This window comes from Momordica charantia, assembly GCF_013281855.1.
Source record: "Momordica charantia cultivar OHB3-1 chromosome 4 unlocalized genomic scaffold, Mcharantia_2.0 BLBB01000004.1, whole genome shotgun sequence".
In the NCBI taxonomy this organism is placed as follows: Eukaryota; Viridiplantae; Streptophyta; class Magnoliopsida; order Cucurbitales; family Cucurbitaceae; genus Momordica; species Momordica charantia.
This window is the reverse complement of record NW_028275162.1, coordinates 10605044-10622251: the sequence shown is the minus strand read 5'-3', so window position 1 is coordinate 10622251 and position 17208 is coordinate 10605044. Positions and strand designations below refer to the sequence as shown.

The window sequence follows — 17208 nt, the reverse complement described above, 5'->3', positions numbered from 1 at the left end:
GTTTGGAAATTATTTAGAAGTCCTTGAGGATCGATACTTGGATACTCCATCCATTTTATATTACTCTGACAGGTGTGTGCTTGCATCTTTATAATTGTTACCACGCTTAGTGCGTGCGTTCAGCAAAACGCCCGTCAAGTTTTTGGCGCCGTTGCCGGGGACTTTAATTTTAAAATTATTTTAAAATTCTTTTAGTTTTTATTTTTGTGAATTGTTGTTGGGTGTAATTTCCATCCACCGTGTTTGTTCTGTATTTTTTGGTCGTTTATCTCACAGGGGTAAGTTAAAGTGCATGAGCACAAGATCTTTTCTTCTACCCCTTGACCCTGAGATTGAGCGGACCCTTCGAAAAACTCGAAAGGAGCAAAGACTTCGAAAACAACTAGAAAAGCAAAAAGAGAGAGAAGGTGAAATCAGTCCTGAAAGTGAGGTAGAGAGTACGAGCACATCAATGGCAGATATTCCACCTCGTGATCCGGTTGATCCACCTGCTGTTAACGGTAATATGAGGGATCATGCGAGAAATGATGAATTCAACCATATTCAGATGGCGGACAACAGAGACGTGGCAATGCGAGAATATGCCGCCACGGCTTTTCAGAACTTTGATTCAGGGATAGTCAACCCTATTCCAGCCCACGCAAACTTTGAGCTTAAACCAATGATGTTCCAAATGTTGCAGACAATTGAACATTTTGGAGGGCAGGAACATGAGGATCCACATGATTATCTGAAATCATTCATTCAAATTGCAAATGCATTTCAATTACCTGGTATAACAGACGATGCTCTGAGACTAACAGTTTTTCCATTTTCTTTGAAGGACCAAGCTAGAGCATGGCTCAATGCATTTCCACCGGGATCCATCACCACATGGGGGTCGTTAGTGGAGAAGTTCTTAACAAAATTCTTCCCACCTACTCGCCACGCTGATATCAGAGAGGAGATCATCTTCTTTAGACAGTATGATCGTGAACCTGTTCACGAGGTGTGGGAAAGATTTAAAGAACTAATTAGGAAATGTCCGAACCATGGCTTGCCGGCATGCATCCAGATAGAACATTTCTTTAGAGGTTTAGATCATCCTACTAAGATGATGCTAAACAATGCTGCCAATGGAGCCTTTACAAAGAAGACATTCAACGAGATAGTTGACATCCTAAATGACTTAGCTTCACACCAAGAACTATGGTGTTCGCAAAGATCTAGGGCAGCACCAAAGAAGCAAGATCCAGCTGGAGTTTTGGCTCTGGACATTGCGACCTCGATGCAAAAAGAGATGGTTACAATGAACCAGAGGCTAAAAGAGATGGCATTGGGAATAAAAAATCCATTAGCCACGCCGATACAACCTGTACAGTCGGATTATTGCACTCCTGCCCCTGTTTGCCAAGTCAACGATCTCATTTGTTCATTTTGCAGTGAAAACCATATCTATGATAATAGTCCACATAACCCTGCTTCCGTTTTTTATGTAGGACATGGGAACAATAGGAACTTTAACCCATATTCGAACACCTACAACCCAGGTTGGAGACACCACCCTAATTTCTCATGGGGAGGTCAAGGAGGTTCGAGCGGTTTTAATCAAGGGCAGAGCCAGCAGAACAAGCAGCCCTATGTTCCACCTACATAGCAATACATCCCGCCGCCGCAACAGCAGTACAATTAGAGAACACAGACTCCACCAGTTCCAAATAACAACTCAAATCTTGAGAATATGATGAAGAAGTACATGGCTCGAACCGACGCAGTGATACAATCCCAAGCAGCATCAATGAGGAATTTCGAGACCCAATTGGGACAGCTCGCCAATGAATTGAAGAATAGACCACAAGGTTCTTTTCCAGGCCATACTGAATTACCAAAACGAGAAGGGAAAGAACAGTGCAAAGCTGTCACCCTTAGGAGTGGACTGGCATATGATGGACCAACAATGCCAACAACAGATGTACAGATTCCGTCCACTGAATCAACTGTAAAGATACCAGAAAATCCAACAACACCAGAAAAAGAAAATACTAGAAAAGGTAATGAGGACACCCCGAGTGTTCCTCCACAGGTACAACCTTCTTTTACCCCTACTCCCCCGTTTCCACAAAGATTAGTTAAGAAAAATAATGATTCCCAGTTTAGAAAATTTTTAGATATTTTAAAACAATTGCATATAAATATACCATTAGTGGATGCTCTAGAACAGATGCCAAATTATGCTAAGTATTTGAAAGATATAGTTTCTAGGAAGAAAAAGATAGGAGAGCATGAACTGGTAACCATGACAAAATGTAGTAGTGAAGCTGTAGGCAGCCCGCTACCCATGAAATGTAACGATCCTGGCAGTTTTACCATTCCATGTTCCATAGGAGGAAAAAACTTAGGTAGGGCATTATGTGATTTAGGCGCTAACATTAATCTTATGCCATTATCAGTTTTCAAATCTTTAGGCATAGGAGAAGCTAGACCTACTACGGTTACCCTCCAACTAGCAGATAGATCTATCATAAGACCTGAGGGAAAGATAGAAGATGTTTTAGTCCAGGTGGACAAATTCATTTTCCCTACAGACTTTATCATTCTAGATTGCGAGGCAGACTTAGACGTTCCCATTATTTTGGGAAGACCATTTCTAGCCACTGGGGATACAGTTTTTAATGTGAGGAAGGGAGAAATTACAATGAGGGTAAATAATGAAGAAGTTAAATTTAACGTTCTAGACGCCATGAAATTACCAGGAGACTTTGAAGAGTGCTCTACTATAACTAGCTTGAATCCTGTTATGTTTGATGAGTTTTATGACTTGTTAGTTATAGAGATTGAAGAAGAGCTTGATAAGATAGCAGAAGGACCGGAAGATGTGACCAATCCTGTTGAAAAAATACAAAAAGAAGAATGCAAGTCGTTACTTCCGTCCATAGTGGAACCACCCACGTTGGAGCAGAAGCCATTGCCGTCGCATTTGAAATATGCGTATCTAGGGGATAACGACACTTTACCAGTTATTATAGCCTCAAATTTATCACCTACTAATGAATATTCTTTATTGCAGATTTTGGAGAAACACAAAAAGGCCATTGGATGGACGATAGCAGATATCCGAGGGATAAGCCCGGCCTTTTGCATGCACAAAATTTTATTGGAAGAAGATGCTAAGAACTCTATTGAGAGTCAAAGGCGGTTGAACCCGAAGATGAAAGAGGTTGTAAGGAAAGAAATTCTTAAATGGCTTGACGCTGGTGTTATATACCCAATATCTGACAGCAGCTAGGTAAGCCCAGTACAGTGTGTACCAAAGAAAGGGGGTATAACCGTGGTGGCCAACGAGGAGAATGAGCTCATCTCAACCCGAACTGTGAGCGGGTGGAGAGTTTGCATTGACTATCGCAAACTCAACAAGGTAACAAAGAAAGACCATTTTCCTCTCCCGTTTATTGACCAGATGCTCGACCGTCTGGCAGGTAAGGATTTCTATTGTTTTTTAGATGGATATTCGGGTTATAATCAAATTACTATTGCTCCAAAAGACCAGGAGAAGACAACATTTACGTGTCCGTATGGTACGTTCGCTTTCAGGCGAATGCCCTTTGGACTATGCAATGCACCCGCGACTTTTTAGAGGTGTATGATGGCCATCTTCTCTGACATGGTAGAAAATATTCTAGAAGTTTTTATGGATGACTTTTCTGTTTTTGGAAATTCTTTTGACGCATGTTTAGTTAATTTGGAGAGAGTCTTGGAAAGATGTGAACAAACAAACCTAGTCCTAAATTGGGAGAAGTGTCATTTCATGGTACAAGAGGGTATTGTTTTGGGTCACAAAATTTCCAAGCAAGGAATAGAGGTAGACCACGCTAAGATAGACATCATTTCAAAGCTACCTCCTCCTACAAATGTCAAAGGGATTAGAAGTTTTTTAGGGCATGGGGGATTTTACCGCCGCTTTATAAAAGACTTTGCTAAAATTTCTAAACCCTTGTGTCAATTGTTAGAACATGATAGACCATTTGTTTTTTATGATGATTGTTTAAAATCATTTGAAATGTTGAAAGTTGCTCTAAGTTCAGCCCCTATAATTATCGAACCTAATTGGGATTTACCTTTTGAGCTCATGTGTGATGCCAGTGATTATGCAATAGGAGCTATGTTAGGACAACGTAAAAACAAGATCTTGCATCCTGTGTATTATGCTAGTAAGACTCTGACCGGTGCACAACTCAATTACACTACTACTGAAAAGGAACTGTTAGCAGTTGTGTTCGCCTTTGATAAGTTTAGGTCTTACTTGATAGGCACAAAAGTCATTTTTTTTACTGACCATTCTGCTTTAAAATATTTATTTGCTAAAAATGATGCGAAACCACGTTTGATACGGTGGATTTTGTTACTTCAAGAGTTTGATATTGAAGTTAGGGACAGGAAGGGTACTGAAAACCAAGTTGTTGATCACCTGTCTAGATTGGAATCCTCGCTCTGTGATGATGGAACTGTTATACGTGAACAGTTTATTGACGAGCAACTCTTGCGAGTTGATTCAGTTCCGTGGTATTTCGATATAGCAAATTATTTGGTAAGTCGAATAGTTCCTTATGAGTTCAACAAGCAACAGGTAAAGAAATTTCTAAATGAAGTTCGATTTTATCGTTGGGATGAGCCTTTTTTGTATAAGCTAGGACCTGACAATATCTTACGCAGGTGTGTAGCAGAAGAAGAGCACGAGGCGATATTAGACGCTTGTCATATGTCTCCATATGGAGGACATTTTGCAGGACACAAAACCGCAGCCAAAGTTTTGCAAAGTGGGTTCTTTTGGTCCACTCTGTTCAAAGATGCACATAAGTTTGCCCAGGTTTGTGATAAATGCCAACGGACAGGTAATATATCTAAACGCCACGAAATGCCTCAAACCTCGATCCTGGAGATTGAAACATTTGATGTGTGGGGTATAGATTTTATGGGTCCATTTCCATCTTCTAATGGTAAGTTTTATATATTGTTAGCAGTAGATTATGTTTCGAAATGGATAGAAGCCATTGCAACTGCTACTAATGATTCTAAAGTTGTCATTCGTTTTCTGCAAAAGCACATTTTTACGCATTATGGAACCCCGCGTTGTCTGATAAGTGATGGGGGGCTCATTTTGTGAATAGGTCTATGCAAAAGTTGCTGGCTAAATACAATGTGCGTCATAGGGTTGCAACAGCATATCATCCTCAGTCGAATGGGTTAGCCGAAATATCTAATAGGGAGATAAAAAACATTTTAGAAAAAACTGTAAATCTTAACCGTAGGGATTAGTCTTTTAAGCTTGATGATTCACTTTGGGCATATAGGACAACATTTAAGACTCCCCTCGGCATGTCCCCCTATAGGCTAGTCTTTGGAAAAGCGTGTCATTTGCCTCTTGAGTTAGAATATAAAGCATTTTGGGCTACTAAGAAATTAAATTTTGATTTGTCGGCTGCAGGTGAAGCGAGGAAGTTACAATTGTTGGAATTAGAAGAACAAGGCACTTTTCTTATGAGAATGCTAAGTTGTTTAAGGAAAAAACTAAACAGTGGAATGATAGGCGTCTTCGGCCGAACAATCTTCAAGAAGGTGATCTGGTTCTGTTATTCAATTCTAGGTTGAAACTTTTTCCTGGGAAACTTAAGTCTAGATGGTCTGGTCCCTTTAAAGTTTTTAAAGTCTACCCATATGGGGCAGTGGATCTAGTTGACTCTAAGAGAAGTGTTTTTAAAGTAAATGGGCAGAGACTTAAGCCATATTTTGGAGAACCAGTGGATAGAGGAAAAACCTCTATTCAACTTTCAGGTCAATAAATGTTTGCGAAAAATGTTTTTCCTTCTTATCTGTTTTGAAAGAACAAAAGTAAAGGAAGGAAGTCTTTGTATCTTGTATTTTCTTTCTGTTTAATTATAAAATTTTCTTATTAAGAGAATGTTTTTGAAAACGTTGAAAAAACAAAAAGAAAGAAAAAAAAAACGTTGAAAAAAAAAAGAATTACGCAGGCGCCTGGCGCCTGCCCTTTGCGAAAAATAAAAATCACACAGGCGCCTGGCGCCTGCCCTTTGCGAAAAATAAAAATCACGCAGGCGCCTGGCGCCTGCCCTGTTTTTCCAGCAGTTTGAATTTCGTTTTCCTTCGTGATTTGGGTTTCATTTTTCGATTTTTATGGGTTTTATTTCGGGTCAAACATTAATCCTTTGTGATTTAAGTTTCAAATCTCTCCTTAAACTCAAAAATACTTCAATTCTTGTTTCCCTAATCCTATTTGGAATTCAATCTTATTTTTTCCTTTTAGGTTTAGGAAACCTAGTTGAACTTAAATCTCAATCCCTTTCCATTTACGATTTAGTTTGGGGAAGCTTTAAATAGATCCATTGCCTAAGCTTTACAATTTCAACAAAAACCCACACAACTCTCTTCCAACGGAGCATGATGAGCATGTCACTCAGGATAGGGCCCTGCTGGTTTATGCCATGCTAAAGGGCATAGATGTGAATTATGGAGAATTGATCAATACCAGTATCCAGTATCATTGCTTCATTCTCTTATTGACTCATTAAAGTAACATTGTAAAGAATTTTGGACTCAAAACTGTTTATTGGTTCTTTTGGATTAACCATCTCTTGAAGATGTAGTGTGAAAACCTCTTGAATTTTCCTTGACTTTCTTGTAGTAATTACTCCTTTGTGTACATATAATTGGTCACAAATAGATTTGTATCACATGTTCATGATCAAACTAGCAAAAAATAAAAAAGAGAGACAAAAAGTGAATATGTCGTGTTGATTGATCATTCCTAACTCAATCTCCACAATCGATCTTCAAAACTCGGCCTTTTCCTCGAAATAATTTGTAGTTCTCCTTATGGGCTCTCCATTCAATTAATCATGAAGGTCCTTATTTATATATTATTTCAGGACAACGTTGAGATGATAGGGACAACGTCTCAACGATGTGCCCTAAGTGCTGGAAAAAATGGATCCTAGCGTCGTAGCGTCGAGACGCTATGATCGGCATTGAGACGCTACGACGTGAAGCGTTTATAAATACACTTCAACATCGTAGCGTTGAGACGCTCTGAGGTAGCGTTTCAATGCTACCCTTGCTGGTCAGTTGGCTGGTTGCATCATTTGAGCGTTGAGACGCTCTGGTAGCCTCTCAACGCTACCCCCTCGAGTCTTCTAGCTCTAAAGTTTGTTATGGGGTCTTCTTAACTTGCTCGGGCTATGACCTTTCATTCTATTTAATGAGTTCGATGTCCCAATTCTTCTTGATCCTTAATTCTACAAAATAACATTTATGCGCGTAAATTGATCATAAAGAAACAGAAAGTAACAATTAATTCAATCATAATGATTATAAAATATTGCCCATATGAGGGCTATCAACACCCCCAAACTTAACATTTTGCTTGTCCTCAAGCAAATATAGCAATCTAATATCAAACAATCAAGGATAATTATGGGTGTACATTTTTTTATAGTTAATTAATCCAAGTCATGCTCACGTACATGTTATTCATTATACCAACTCCCCTTTATACTTTATTTTCCTTCTTCTCAATACCAAAAAATACAAGTAAAGTTAAAAATTAATAATGTGTCTATGAGATGAATCAAAATGACAATCAAGAAATAAGCCATGATAAGATATAATTTGTAAAAGAACTCAAGCATCTAATCAATTTCTTGAAATTCAATGCAAAGGACTTGACACCCTCATAGAATTCACTCCAATATCTCAATATGATTTAGGGTTCTTTTTACTCTCAAAACCAAACATAACATGTTATTACCATAGGCTTGCAAATGAATCAAATTTTCCCACTTGTAGATGAATAAATTGCAAAAGTCAAAGGGACTTTAATAATTGTTGTAGCGGGGATTATGTAAAGGTGGGATAAGAGGAAATTTATAGGCTCAATAATCAAGACAACAGAGCTATTAAATTGCATAATAACATAAAGTACATCGTATTCCTGGCATCTTGAACTGTCCACCCATATATTCGAGTACTAAATATTTTGGAGAAGTAAAATTGATTGACTTTTTTTTTTTTTTTTGAAAAAATAACCTCCAAATGACTTTTTTGTATCAGCTAAAATTTTAGAGCATAATTCTCCAAATGATAATAGTTTTTTTTTTCAATGTTAATCACCACCTCATTTTTCTTCTCTTCAACATATAACTTGCATAACGATAAGTTTTAATATATTACCGTGCAATATTTTCTGCTTTGTCTTGACCATAGGGAAACATTTAAGATAAAACAATAAGAAGACCTCAAGGTTTCAAAATGGTGTACTAAACAAGAAGAAAAATAGGAAATTAGGCTCAAATTTGGCTTACTACAGGAAAATATAGTGAAAGGTGGACTTTTTAGAAGTCAAACATAGGGTAAGCCTAAATTGCCTTTATCACATTAAAACATCTATCCAAATAAGTGGTCATAAAATGCATTCACAAGCAAGTTCTAGAATAATTATGCTAAGTTTGATCACACACAAGAATAAAATTAAGTAAAGCAAGATGTAATGGGTTACTGATAGACTAAAAACCTTACTTGGGTGTGTAAATTGCATCAAGTCAAGTGCATTTTCAATCAAAAATTTCAATGAGATACCATCATATAACTTTTAAGAAAAACGATCATTCTTATCTCTTTCATTCCATAACGAATCGACCCAAAGATGCATTCATAACATATCAAATATTCAGGGGTATTAATCATAATTCAAAGTTTAAAAAAGAAAATCAGCATACATGAATTAGAGCAACAATCATCCCATCAATTTATACAGATCCACATGAGAGAAAAAATAAAACTATTACAAACCATAATTACTCTACAAATCCACATCACAGAAAAAACAAAATTATTATAGACTAGAATTACTCAACACCCCAAACTTAAAACTTACATGGTCCCAAATGTAAATAAAATGAATGATTTCATTTGATGGACATCTAACTGCTCACTCGCATAACAGTTATATTCATCCCGCTCGAACCCGAGCAAGCGATAATACTGATTTATAGGATCATGGTCAAAAGGGATGTGATGGCCACAAATATACAAATGACGGTCGTCATCTATAATGTTACCATAAAATTCGTGTAACTAGGACCACTACAGCTTCAGGTTTTTTAACAAACTCCCCCCAACCACGCTGTACAATGTTATTAAAAATGCAAGGTTGATGAATCTCACATGGTGCCAAGCTTCGCTCTTGAATTATCGTACGCTCCACACATACCAGTGATATAAATCAGCGGCCGCTTTTGAAACAAGGTGGTGGGATCAAAGTTACCTTTGATGATGTGACATGTCTAGCACGCTTGGGCTCATGGCACAAGAACAAATCTAATGCTAGGCTAATTTTGATTTCTCCACAAATTAATCTATCTCCGTCAATAAGAACTCTATCCAAGCATACAGTTGCATGGGCAACACAAAATCGAGTTCGAATTAGTCAAAATTTGTCAAAAAGTAAAGAGAATAAATACCTATGGATGTAGCTTCAAAAACCTCGAAAATGCCTTCCTTCCTCCTTGTATCTGAAATAATGCTGCAACAATAGAGTGGATATGAGGGAATATGGAAGAATGGAATAGAAATTTGGAAGAAATTGAGAGGGGAAGAAAAGAGGGGGAGAAATGGAATAGAAATTTCATTTTTTTAATCACCCTTTTTAATCACTTTTTTTAATTATCTGAAACAAAAAGAAAAATAATTTAATAAATAATAAAATAAATAAATAAATAAAAATAAAACAAGTTAATGAAGTCCATAAAAATAAAAATAAAAAATACTAATGAATATAATAATAAATAAAAGCAAAAGAAGAAAATATGGATTTCCTCCCATTAGGTGCTTTATTTAACGTCGGTAGCTAAACGAAGCTTAAGTCACTGTATTCAAGGAGGTTGAAATTTATTGTTTCCTCCATTGACCTCTTCATGTGTAGACTTTTTCATTTTAAAGTACTTTGTGACTTTGAATACTTCTTTCTCATCTTGGACCCGGATGGTGAGCTCCCTTTGTTCTACATCGATTAAAATCCACCCAGTTGCCATAACATAAAAATCTACTAGAAGGATGAATTTGCCGACTTTTATCACACGTTTTCAATGACTCCAAAAGGGTGCGTAGTCGATTTATCAGCTAACTAGATCATTACAGTGGTCGACTTAATTTCTCCAATATTTAATTTTCTGCACAAAGATAAAGGAATTAAATTAATGCACCCAAATCACATAAAGCTCTAAAACCATAAATACCAAGATTGCATGGAGAAGAAAAACTCCCTGCATATGCAAAAGAAATATTAATGTTAAGCTTTTTAAATATATCCAATAAATTTTTTTAAGTTGAGCATCAAGTTTTTTCTTTTGAAAACGTGGAGGATAAAGTAAATTATTAGGATGAGTAGGAAGAGTAGAACTAGTAGGCTTTTGAGCCTCAAGTGTTGGTGGTGCTTCCTTCTCTCTCTCATTTGAATTGTCTTTCTCTCAATATAGATTATTGGCTCGTCAATTGCTTCATGTTCTAGCTCTTAGAGTTGTCTTCCACTTCACAAAGTCATTGCCTTGCAATACTCAATTAGGTTCACCTTAGTATCGCTTGGAAATTTTCCTTTCTGCATAACATTCAAAGTGTTAGCCATTTGCCCAATATACACCTCAATATTCTTGATGGCTATTGTATTTTCATCCATTTTCTCTTCCATATTTCCTATTTGTTTTTCAATTCAACTGGCCTAACTTCTACATTCAGTGATGAAGCTACCAAGTATTTCCTCAAGGGATGATATCTTTTCGTTCAACTAAGGTGTAACGTGTTTTGGTGGATGCTAAACATTCCTATTGTTGGAGTAAGAAAAATTTTCATGATTTCTCAATCTTGGATGATAATTTGTCAACAACGAAATCTGAGTCTGATTCCCTCTATAGTCAAAGTTTTTGTTGTTGACATATTGAGCTTGCTCAATGGTTGGCTCTACATAAAAAGAATATATGTTTGCAGCTGCCATTAACTCTTTTGATCCAGAAGTTCCTGGTCTTGAAAGTCGTGAAACAACACTATTCAAAACATCAACTTTAGCTTTTAGAACACTTACCTCATTAACATCATAAATTTCAGCAACTTGCTTTGCAGTAAAACTCTCACTCTGCGACATATAGTTGTTAGCTGCTATGTCCTATAACAATAGGTGAGCATTGTCAGGTATTTTGGATAGCAAAGTTCTTCCAGCTGCAGCATCCAATATGGACCTTGTCTGTCCATTCAATCCATTATAAAACATATGTGTTTGCAACCATGTCGTATAACCATGCTGTTAGAATTTTCTCAAGAGTTCCTTATATCGCTCACAAGCTTCAAACTATTTGTTCGAAGTCATATTGTTTGAATGATCCAATTTTCGTTCTGAGTTAAGCTATTTTGGCAGGTGGAAAAAAATTTGCAAGGAATGTTTGGACCATCTCATGCCAAGTGGTGATACTCCCTTAGAGATCGTAGCCAATCTCTAGCTTTGTCCTGCAAAAAAAAAAAAGGGAAAAGGTGTAAGCAAATAACATCATCCATAACTCCATTCATTTTTACTATAACACAAATATCCAAAAATGTTGTTAAATGACCGTCTGGATCATCTGTGGCATTACCCCTAAAAGGACTCTCTCAAACCGTTTGTATCAAACTAGGTTTGAGCTCAACATTATTTGCATTAATTGGCAAATTGGTTATCCCAATATTGTCAGGGAAGTTTGGCTGACAATATTCTGTAATGGTTTTATGATCCTGCACCATTTGAGGTTGTTGCAAGATTGGTTTAGGTGAAGGATGATTCTCAAATGAATCGAACGAATCGTCGATATCTTCAACCTTTTCCCTTTTTTCCTTTCGATTGTGCAAGTTCTTTCAACTTCAGGATTAAAGGGAAATAAAGATGCATCTGTCTTTGCACATAAAATTTCGTGTAGAATATAAAAATAATCTCACAATCAATAAAATAAATAAAAGAACAAAAATCTAAATTAAGATCAAACAATTTCTCCACCATTTTGAGTGAAACTAAATAATTGTCAATCCGTGGTAATGGCGCAAAAAACTTGTAGGAGAAATTGTTAACCGCAAGTGCACAGGTCAAGTTTTAATAAAGTGGTAAGTCAATACTGATATCGTTGTCACGATTAGGTTTCTAGATCACTCAATTACCACAAATACTATTGCCCAATTTTATTTAGAAAATCAAATTGGAATATTTGTAATATGATAAAGGTAAATTAACATAAATTATTAAAGAATGTAAATTCAATGGGAAGAACGATCTTACAGAATAGATTTCACCGATCGAATCTATGGACAAATTATTTAATTTATCAAGATTGAACATATTATAAATTCTATAGGTCAAGAACTCTAAAATCTCAACTGCTTCTCCCGAGTGTATGCCAAATCTCCTTACTAAATTACAAAACCAATATCTCTATCTAGTTGTGTAACAAGTAAATGCTTTAATGAACAAGTCTCTTAACGACCTCTAAAGAAATTCTAAATCTATCAATCTTAAAAGTCATTCAGTTATGAATCCCAGTTCTCAACTCTCAACCACATCTACCAAGCTTAGGATTGCAAGTCTAAGATCAATTAATTAATCTGTGGCCAATAGATTAAAGGCATGAAGCAAAGAGAAACATAAATAGAATGAACAAATGCATTCAATCAAGAAAATCAAAAAAATGAATTCATAGCGTCAATGGCTACATCAATCCCCAAGACAAGGGAATTCAGCTACTCATGATCATGATCAACTAGAAAAGTAAAAGAAAAAGAGACGGAAAGTGAACCCGTCGTGTTGATTTATCGTCCCCGACTCAATCTCCACAATCGATCTTCAAAACTGCACTTCTTCCTCGAAATACTTTGCAATTCTCCCTCTAGGCTCTCCCTTCAATTCATCATGAAGGTCTTTATTATAGATTATTTAAGGACAACATTGAGACGCTAGGGACAACGTGTAGCGTCAAGACGCTATGAATGGCGTTGAGACGCTACAACGTGAAGCGTTAATAAGCATGCTTTAACATCGTAGCGTTGAGATGCTTTGAGGATGGTTAGTTGGTTGGATGCATCGTTTGAGTGTTGAGATGTTCTGGTAACGTCTCAATGCTACCCCGTCAGGTCTTCTAGATCTAAATTATGTTGTGGGGCCTTCTCAACTTGCTCGATATATATCTTTTTGATGGGATTGAATCCCTAGCGGATGCGATTTATCGCTTGGTTTGATTTTTCCTTTTGAAATTAAAAAACACAGAAAACAAAATAATAGAGGAAGACTCTGGTTTACCTTTAAAGTCTTTTCTTTCAGAAAAACCAAATGGACACACCAAACAATATTCCTTGCTATGTATGTGGCGAAGATCCGATTTGTGGGACCGATTACATGGAATTGAGAAGGTAGCAAATTTGAGAGAGATCTCTTAGTCTTTTTGTTTTTGCAATGCTGGGAAGAGGAAAGAAATAGTATAAAACAGTTCTTTTACACTTTAACCAAAAGTGACATGGAATAATTCTCCACGTCACAGCAACTTCCCACTCCCCTACAATTTGTACGGGAGTTTTTAATTAATAATAATACTTATTAATAATTAATATAATTAATTAATTAATATAACCAATTAATTAATAATATAATTCAAATCTCTCCAATCTGGAAACACAATTCAGCAACCCCAATTCAAATCAATCTTTTAATTTCAGCATTTAGTTTTCTGCACTTTCAAATTTTTTTTTAATGAATTGAAGTATGATTGTTGTTGCATATACTGTCCTGTGCATATTGTTCTTGCGCTGCTTTCTTAAGTAATAATGTTGCCAGTAGCTATTTAATCCGGCGTTAGCTTTCTGCTAAAGCATACACTTGTGGGCAGTGAGTGTTTTTGTTCCTGCTCTAGCTTAGGTTCCAGTACGAAGGCTTCCATAACTTCCATATCCATGTCAACCACTACCTTAGTATCACTATAGACTCAATCTTTCTATTTCACACCCATTTTGATGTCCCTTTACACCATCTATATTTGACCTGCGAAAAATGTCCCTTCTGTAACTCCATTTTTCTTAGTTCTAAGTTTGGGGGTAGGCGGGAGCATCCTATATCCTGCTATCAGTCACATTGGGGACAATGTTACATCTAAGTTTGGGGGTGTGCGCGCTTGCTTTGTTTTTGTAAGGATAAGCTTGTAATGTATAACTACAAATCTTTCTAGTCCTATAATTCAGCTCTAAAAAAAAAAAATTAAGGAGGCTGCAGGGCTAAGAAGGGCTAGTAGCCCATAGTTAAAAAGATAGAATGGTAATAATAGTGTAGTGGTGAAAGCAAGCGAAAGGGAGTTGAGAAGTGTATCCCTAGGTGAGTTGATGGCTTTAAAGAGGAAAGTAGGATGATGCTAGAGCTGTATGAAAGAACCTTTGTTAGAGTTAGAGCAAAGGCTTAGCTACTCTCTTGTAGATGTTTTTAGTGAAATCAGACCCGTAGGCTATAGTAGTTGCTGGCAGTGCGTGTGAAAGTAGAAAGCAGTGCTTGATGCAAGATGTACGTTCATTAGATGCAGGAGTTGTCATTACTCAGGGATGCTAGAATTAATCTTGCTTGAGGACAAGCAAGGTCTTAAGTTTGGGAGTGTGATAACTCTCGAATAGAAAGTGTTTTGTGGGCTAAACAGGGGTATTTATGCGCGGAAATGTGAGAATCTATTCCAAATAGCCAAAAAGAATGTGAGAATTTCAAGAGTGGACTTGAATTACATGTATAATTCTTAGATTTCACTCAATTTTATGATTTAATGCTAAATTACTAAGGATTTGTACAAAAAGAGAGTAGCAGGGCACTCAGGTCGAGTAGGATGCTGCCTTGTTAAAGAAGTGCTGCTGAAACGCTGAGAAATGAAGCCCAAACCTTGGAAGCTTGCAGTCACCTGGATGCTCCAGAGTAGAGGCTAGAGCAGTAACTCATTTAAGTTAACATCTATTTTAAGGCTTGGTATTTAAGGAAAAGGGGTCCTGAGCTGACAGGGGAGAGACAAGAGGACAAATTGATTCGTTCATTTTTTGGAAGCATTGATTTTAGGGAATGTTTCCGTGTTGACATGGGGATTTTTATCGAGAAAGGTGAAGGGTGACAAATTACTGAGGATTTGCACTGTACATCTGAGGAAGCTTTCTGCTCTGTTTTCATTCTCTTCAACGATAAACTCCTCTCCTTCATTTTCCTTCTCTTTTCTTCTTTCCATTATGAACTAAACCCCACCTTCGGGGAGAGATTGGAAGGTTTCTGTAATATTTCCGACTTGCTACACATTAGAACTTTGAAGTATTGATTTAACAGAAATGTGTTTATTTTCTTTCTCACTAAACTTGTGTGGCCAACTCATTTAGGGTGCTAGCTTACTTGAGGCTCGAGAGAGTCCTTATTGAGTGGATTGATTTCTGTTAGCTATAGTTTCCTTTTTCTCTCCGAAACAGGACAGTGAATACTCAGGGATGGGGTTCACTCTATAGCACCTTTAGACCACTTTATTTTATTGCTTAAATCACAGCAGGAGTTGGGTTAGAGCAAGTGTTAGGTATCTTGGAAGAGAGCCGTGAAGGTATGGGTAATCAGTGCTTTAAGAGAACTTTTAGGTAGCAGTTTGAGAGTAAACAATATATCAATCTCCCATCCCCAATCTTTTAACCAAATGTAATCCTTTATCATTTCGTTGTCTTCGGTGGTTGTTTTTAGGAGCAGATCAAAGTAGTTCTGCCTAGTTTTTGTTTTAGTCTTTATGCACTTTAAGTTCAGCAAAGCAACGCACAACATATATTTTTCTTGTTTTACTTTTGTGGTATTTTTTTAATTACTAACATTTTATAAGTTATTTTCCTGAGGAGACGACCTTGTTTGGTACTACAATTACATATTTAGTGTACTACACTAAGTTTCTCCTATTTGTGAGAGAGCGAATAAGTTTTTGTGGTAACTTTCCATAAGAGAGTGTTTTGTGGCATAATTTGGGCAATTTTAGTGTGTAAATGTGAGAGTCCATATCAAAAGACCATGGAGAATAGAAGAAATCACTTAGTTAGGTCCTTGAGCTATTAGAATTCTCAATTTCCTCATTTTGAATGAATTATGCTTAATTATGGATGTTTTGTATAGGAATTGGAAAATTTGTTTAGGGCAATCGAAGTGCTTTCAAGGCTGTGAAAGTGTTGCTGGAACATGATTGGAAGATGCATTTATTCTAGAGTCGGAAGCTGCTCAGGATGCTCTAGAGCATGTGACTGCACAGTAATTTATTTGCACCAGTTTTACCGTGTCCGTACAGCCTCCTGGTGGTGCCCTAATTTTTAAGGACACGACATAAATAGAAGAATAGTGCCCAGCCACCACAGAGAGTCCCAGAACAGAAAAAACATTTGGGCAACATCTTACTGATTTTGTTTGGTCAACATTATTAGTTTGCTATGCTCACTTGAGGCTTGAGAAAATCCTTGTGTTGTGTGTTTGCCTCTATTTGTGTAGGATTTCTCTCTTTGAAGTAGAATGGTGAGTACTCAGGGAAGAGACTCACTCTTTCGTGCCTATAAACTGTATGTATTGTTTGTTTAGTCTACAACGGGGGTTGAGGTTAAACATGTTTGGGTATCTTGGGAGAGAGCCATGTCGATTTGGGCACTCAGTATTTTGAGTTTACTAGAGCATAGTTAGACGTGAGTAAGAGCATTAGAGTGATTCCCCCTCGATTTACCTTCATTTCGCATTTTCTGTCTGTTTTCCGTTTTCGGATGCTCGAGAGCATAATTGCAGAATATTTTTATTCGTTTTCATTTTTTTGTTTTTATCATTTACTGTTACAGCATCCAGAACACTCTAAACAAATTATTTTTATTTTACTTTTTGGTATTCTTAGTTGCTATTTCAAGTAAAATTGTAACCCCCATGGAGACGACCTTGTTTTTATACTACAACAGATTGTTTTGGTGTATACTTGCACCAATTTTCTCCTAGTTGTGAGGAAGCGAACATAGTCTCGTGTCCTCAACTTCTTGAGGTGTCTTAGGACATTGTTCCTTAGATAGATGAATTCCATACCCAAAAGGCAATAAGTGCTTCTTGAAATTCTGAATCGAATATCGAACAAGCATCTTGTCTATATAAGTTGG

At 36.8% G+C, this 17208-nt stretch overlaps 1 long non-coding RNA gene and 1 other non-coding gene across 3 annotated transcripts; both read right to left on the bottom strand.

The window, feature by feature from the left end:
• Positions 1-931: 931 nt before the first annotated feature.
• LOC148211782 (small nucleolar RNA R71) lies at positions 932-1038 on the bottom strand. The gene has a single exon (XR_015790584.1). It is a non-coding gene; the product is annotated as a small nucleolar RNA R71 (small nucleolar RNA).
• A 7874-nt stretch (positions 1039-8912) lies between these two features.
• LOC148211781 (uncharacterized) lies at positions 8913-13285 on the bottom strand. Of its 2 annotated transcripts, XR_015790421.1 has the most exons (3): positions 12852-13259; positions 11123-11541; positions 8913-10642 (listed from the first exon to the last, which is right to left on the bottom strand). It is a non-coding gene; the product is annotated as an uncharacterized LOC148211781 (long non-coding RNA). The 2 variants fall into 2 exon arrangements; XR_015790422.1 differs by lacking the exon at positions 8913-10642 and having other exon boundaries at positions 11009-11541; positions 12852-13285.
• Positions 13286-17208: the final 3923 nt, after the last annotated feature.